At 44.0% G+C, this 6,000-nt stretch overlaps 1 protein-coding gene across 1 annotated transcript in view; it reads right to left on the reverse strand.

Annotated features, from left to right (window-relative positions):
* Positions 1–2,411, reverse strand: part of PLA2G6 (phospholipase A2 group VI) — a 130,133-nt gene extending 127,722 nt beyond the window's left edge. The window contains exon 1 of the mRNA XM_029590159.1: positions 2,044–2,411. The gene's annotated coding sequence lies outside the window, so the exon portion shown is untranslated. The remainder of the gene's footprint in view (positions 1–2,043) is intronic.
* Between the last annotated feature and the right edge of the window lie 3,589 nt (positions 2,412–6,000).

Below are 6,000 nucleotides of genomic sequence, written 5' to 3' on the forward strand. Positions count from 1 at the left end.
TGCAGGGAAAAAGAAGAGGGGTGAGCCTGGAGCACACACTGCAGGCAGCATGTGGGGAGAAACTATAGGTGGGCTACAATAGACAACTCAGTCTACAGCTATAATTCCAGGACCCAGGATTCAACTGAGGGTAGAGGATGACTTATATGGGGTAGAAGCAACTTATATGGGGTGGAAGCAAAGAGAGTGCTGGGGCCAGGGAGGGAGAAAGGGGAAGATTGCTGGGGGTCATCCCTGAAGGGGGGGGGACGTAGTGGTGGGGAGGGACAGTGTGGATTAGCAGCATGGGTGAGAATGGAAGACAGCGAACTGGCATGCCTTATTCCTCCTCTCCACTCCCCCCCTCCCCTAATCCTCAGCAGTCTCAGGGTGACATCTCAAAAGTTCCCAGGAATGCTACTGAGTTCACATCCTCTAGTTTAGCTCAGAATTGCCTCCTCCCCTCTCAAGTCCCCCCACTTCCACCCCTGTTGCACTCTGGCTTCTCGCTTTCCTCTTCCCCACCTCCCCCTATCCCTGCTGCAGCCTCCAAAGCAATTTGGAGCCAAAGGCCCCTTCTTTCCCTCCACATCAGGACCCTTATTGGACCTGAAGATTCCTCCTCCTTCTCCTCCCAGGCCCAATCAGAATCAATGATGCACCAATGCCCACCAGCCAAGTAAAGCCACTTGCCCCAGGCAAATGGAATTTGGAAATCCTCCAAATATATCCCATGCAAATTTATTAGGGATATCCTGAAAATCATACTGGCTGTATGGAGGTTCCGATGACAGGTTTAAGTATCACTTCTGTTCCAGCCAGCTCATTCCATGCTACCAGAGACAAAGAGGTTGGCTCCTTGCCCCCCTCTTTTGTATATAGTATTTATTTATTTTTTTTCGTTCACCCCCTCTTTATTTCTTACTCCAAGATAAGGCATCCTTGTTATAATGTAACTTTTATGCTCCTTTATCTCATTGATTGGTTAATTATATTTTCTGCTTAGTTCATTGTAAACCGAGTTGATTTGATTTGTATCAAGAAAGTCGGTATATAAAAGCCTTTAATAATAAAATATAAATAAATAACTGGTAGACACCTGTCACTTAGCATTCTGGGATTTGTAGTTCTCACAACATAAAAGGCAGAACAGAACCCCGGGGTTAAAGTTAATATAATAAGACTGACTCAGTATCCTCGTGACAATGAGTTGGCAGGTCTGGATTCTCTTTTATATTAGACATTTTATTTTAATTTTCATCAGATCTTTTTAAAGATCGTGAGGCCATTTCTTTCTTTTACTGATTTTCTCAAAATTAAAAAAAAAAAATCCCATAAATTCTTCGGAAACATGATTTAAAAATAAATAAAATGTTTAATTTCTGACAAATCGCAGGTGCAGATTAGAAATACAGACATTTGAACAACCCTATGTGAAACAAGGATTCTCCCGGGGCTGGACTGTAAATAATGGGGCAACGTTCTGTGTAAAACAGGAAGGATAATGGGGACCCGGAAGATCTCAATTTATATTCATCAGTCATTGCGTATCACGAGATAGGCTGGCTCCATGAATTTTCATTTCTGAAGTGCTAACTCATGCCTACCAACAAGCATCTGACATCTCCAGGGACGCTGACTCAGCGGAAAAGACCTGTTTACCGCCGGCTACAGCCACGCCTTCTGGAGAGCTCAGTTTGCACTGGGATCTCAGGAGATGCTGACCCCGAATTGGCCTAGGCTGGCAGAGCCGCCGGTGGCTCAGCAGGGTGGAGCCTCTGCTGCCCCAGTACCCTTGCCCACTCTCTCAGCATTTTGCACTGTCCCTCCGGCCCCCCCCCATCTTGCACTATATGTGGGTACAGGCAGGCCCCGCTACCCATGCTGACGGGGTACCCGCTGGTCTCAGGTTACATTACGTGGGGGTACGCAAAGGACTCCAGGGCACGGCTCATCTCTTGGGATGCCTGGCCCTTTAAGCACGACTGCGTCGCCTCCCCGCGCAAGTGCCAGGAGTTGTGCGGCTTTACTTCCTCCTTCCGCTACCTTCCCCCAACAACTCACCTCGCTCGCAGCTCCCCGCACACTCACCCACCCACCGCCGTCGCCGGATTAAACGCTGCTGTGCACGCCTCCTGCCGGCTTCGGACGAGGAAGGCGGGCCTTTGCCGGAAAGAGCCAACCGGGCCGCTCACAGCGGAGCCCTCTCTCCTACCGGAGGTAGCAGGAGAAGGGCGCCATGTTTGTGAGGGGCACGGAGCGGCCGAGCGGGGAAGCGAAGTTGGCCAAGTAGCGAGGACCGAAGTGTGACCTTGCGTTAAAGTTCCACGCAGGGAAAGATGATCAAATTGCTGGCAAACATCCCAAGCATTTCGCCCTTCCAAATATGCAAGCATGCGCATACATCAGACCTGATTTCCTAAGAGTTTGTTTTATCTATTCTGTGTCTATAGCGAAAAATAGTTTACGATCTTTTACTTGATGTTCCTAGCTATAGCAACATTAGACTTGCAGAAATGAGAGGCTTTTTTTTTAGTCGCAGGCTCGAAACTGTGGAACCAGCTTCCAATTGCATTAAGGAAAGAAGGATGCTTTAAAACATTTAGGAAATTACTAATAGCGTTCTATTCAGACAAGCTTACTATAACATATGAGAGTAGATATTACATTAATGTGTATTTGATTGCTGTATACATGGTGGTATTTTAATGTTCAGTCTGTCCAATTTTATTATGCATAGGACCTTGGATATAGCAGCATATAAATATTAAAAATAAATAGTGAATGACTCTTTGTACTTCTGTTTTTTTATTGGGGTGAGAGACATTTTCTTAATTTTTTTGTCGTGGGGTTTTATTTAACATTATTTAACATTATAAGATTTTTATTCTCACCACATGAGACAGCTTGGTCTGCATGCTGCAGGTTTTATTTTTTAGCTAGCCATAGTTTGGGCTTTCTTAAAAACAAAAGCAATGTTGTGATGTGCAATATTTCAAAAGCACATTGTGGAAACATTGTTCGACCTTATTAATTAAAGATGTTACAGTTGAGTTTATTTATATATTGTGCAGTTCAAGAAGCTCCAGTGTAATTCTTCACCTCTGGAAGCAGCCATACTAAGAAGTGTCACATTTTCTGGCACAGAATAGGATCTGATTGTTTGCTTCAGTCATGTATGTGAAGGAATTTCTGACATCACAAACAAACTATACCAGTTGAATACCATTCTAGATTGTGAGCCCTGTGGGGACAGAAAAGTACACACAGTACCTGAATGTAATCCACCTTGAAGTGCTTGAAAAAGCGGTTTACATTAGCATAAAATTATTGTTCAGGTTCGAGCGGTAGGTAAGCTGCACTGTGCGTGCGGCAACCGGGGATGCGCCGGGCACTAACGCAGCTCTTCCTACCGCTCGGTACTGGATAGACCTGTAAGTAAATAAATACATTCTACAAGTCCTTTGTGACATCCTCTCCCAATATGATAGACCTCCAAAAGTTCAATTTCATTAATTTAAAAATTTAAAATAGTAAAATGTTTAATTGGCAGAGAGTATAGTTCTGGCTCATTGTTATGATCCGGCTAACTGATATGGAACCAACACATAAGAGGAAGATACTGAATTTAGTGCTTGCAAAGGGGGAATCAACTGGGATCCAATGATCACTGGATTATGTGGATTGGAATTACACACAAGTACGGTGGTTCATTCAAAGGCAAGGGTCCTGGATGGCAAGTGTCTCGGATGTCAGGAAAAGTTTTGAGATTGGGGTATACCTCAAGGAGTCAGCTTGATGGGATGAGCTGGAGGAAGTAGAAGAGCAGTGGGTAAAACTGAAATGAGGTAAGGTTAGTATTTATAAACTACAAGAGATCTCTGTAAGAGTAAGGTGGGCAAAAATATCAGGAGAAGCTAAGAAAAGTTTGGAAAGTAGTCAGAAAGCAAAAGTGCAAATGGAAGAAAAGAATAGCTAATACTATAAAAAAGGGCAACGACTTTTTTAAATAAATGAGTGATGGGGGGAGTGTAAAAATGGGATTGTAAGACTCAAAAGGTGAAGATGAGTGTGTTTAGAGGCTTGTGAGGTGAAAGCATAACTGAACAAATATTTCTGTTCATCGAGGAGGGGTGAAGCATGCATATCTGCCACAAATAGAAATAGAAGAGAGGTAGATATCAATTTGCAGAAAACTGTGTTTGCAAAGAGCTAGCAAAAGTAAAAGTAGTTAAAGCGATGGGCTAGAAGGGATACATCCAAGGAAACGTATTAGAGAAGTTCTGACAACTCTGCTCTCTGACCTTTTTAACACTTTTTTAGAGACAGGAGTGGTTCCAAAAGACTGGAGAAAGGCAGCTGTGATTCCTCTTCACAAAAGTGGAAGTAAGGAGGAGTCTGAGAACTACAGGCTGATTAATCTGATCTCAGTAGTGAGTAACTAATGGAATCACTGCTAAAACAGTGCAGTTTCTGTAATCCAATGGATCGCAGTATCTGAGGCAGCATGGTTTTACCAGAGGTAGGTCTTGACTGATGAATCTAGTCAATTAATTTGACTGGGTGACCAGACAATTAGATCAGGGAAGAGCACTAGATGTAGTGCACTAGGATTTCAGTAAGATCTTTGACACAGTTCCACATAGGCAATTTATAAACAAACAGTGCTGTAGATATGGGCCCTAAAGTGACTGACTGGGCTAGAAACTGGTTGATTGAAAGGCATCAAAGGCTAGTAGTAAATGGAGTTCATTCATTGTTTGCCGCAGCCTAAGGATTGGTCCTCAGTCCAGTTCTCTGCAACATTTTAGTCAGCGATATTGTGGAAGGGCTGTTGGGGACAGGTTTACGATTTTGTGGATAATACCAAAGCCTGCAGCAGGGTAGACACTGTGGAAGGTGTGAAAAACATTAGGGGGGGATATCTAGTGACGTTTGAGGAATGGTCTAGTGTTTGTCAGATAAAATTCAATGCTAAAAAAATGTAGGGTTCTGAATTTGGGTTGCAAAAATCTAAGAGAGTGATACAGAATAGGGGATGAAGTTCTGTGCACTGTCATATCTGATGATCTTAATGTGGCCAAACAGGCAGACAAGAAAACTGGAAATGTTAGAAGGATGCTTGGGTGCAGAGGGAGAGAAATAGCCAACAAAAAAAACGAGGTGATAACACCTCTGTGTAAGTCTCTGGTGAGATCTCCTTTGGAATACTGTGTAAACTTCTGAAGACTTGCCCTATCAAAAGCATATAAACCAGGGCAGAGGGCAGCAACTAAACTGGTCAACGGTCTTCATCATAAAGCATATGGGGACAGACTTAACGATCTAAACATGTATACTGTGGGGAAAGAGGAGATATGATAGAGACATTTAAATACCTCCCAGGAATAAATGAATAGGAGATGGTCCTCTCAGCAGAAAAGAGGCTCTGGAACAAGGAGTCATGGGATGAGGTTGAAAGAGGGTAGGCGTAAACTAAGGAAATATTTCTTTGCAGAAAGGGTGGTGGACACATGGAGGAGGTGGTGGGGATGAGGACAGTATCAGAAGTCAAGAAAACATGGGACAAGCACAGGGATAGAGAGGAAGAGACCACAAAGTTAAATAGGAGGTGTGGCTAGGCTAACTGGATGGGCCGTTTGATCTTTATCTGCTGTCATATTCACCCCAGAGGTGAACCACTAGCAACACAAGAGCAGAATGTTTGCTTGCCCTTCTCTCAGGATTTTAGCCAAGAGTGAGCTAACATCTCAGCCTTTCAACGTGTAGCAGAACATCCTTATGGGCGTTATATTCATGTAAGCAAATCTATGTTAGGGTGAGCCATCTGGCTCAGGCAGTGCATGGCATCCTGGTTTAGATCTCTCTCTATCAGAGCTGATTGGGTCTGGGCACCCTGCAGAGGCCAGGGGGAGAGAGGGAGGATAGGATGGCTGCTTTTGGGGCAGCCCCACCCAACAAGAGAGTGGGGCTGAAGATACAGCTGAAAAGAGACACGTTTCGGCCATTGAGCTGGCGAGG

The sequence above is a fragment of the Rhinatrema bivittatum genome, chromosome 2 (assembly GCF_901001135.1).
Source record: "Rhinatrema bivittatum chromosome 2, aRhiBiv1.1, whole genome shotgun sequence".
NCBI classification, from domain to species: Eukaryota; Metazoa; Chordata; class Amphibia; order Gymnophiona; family Rhinatrematidae; genus Rhinatrema; species Rhinatrema bivittatum.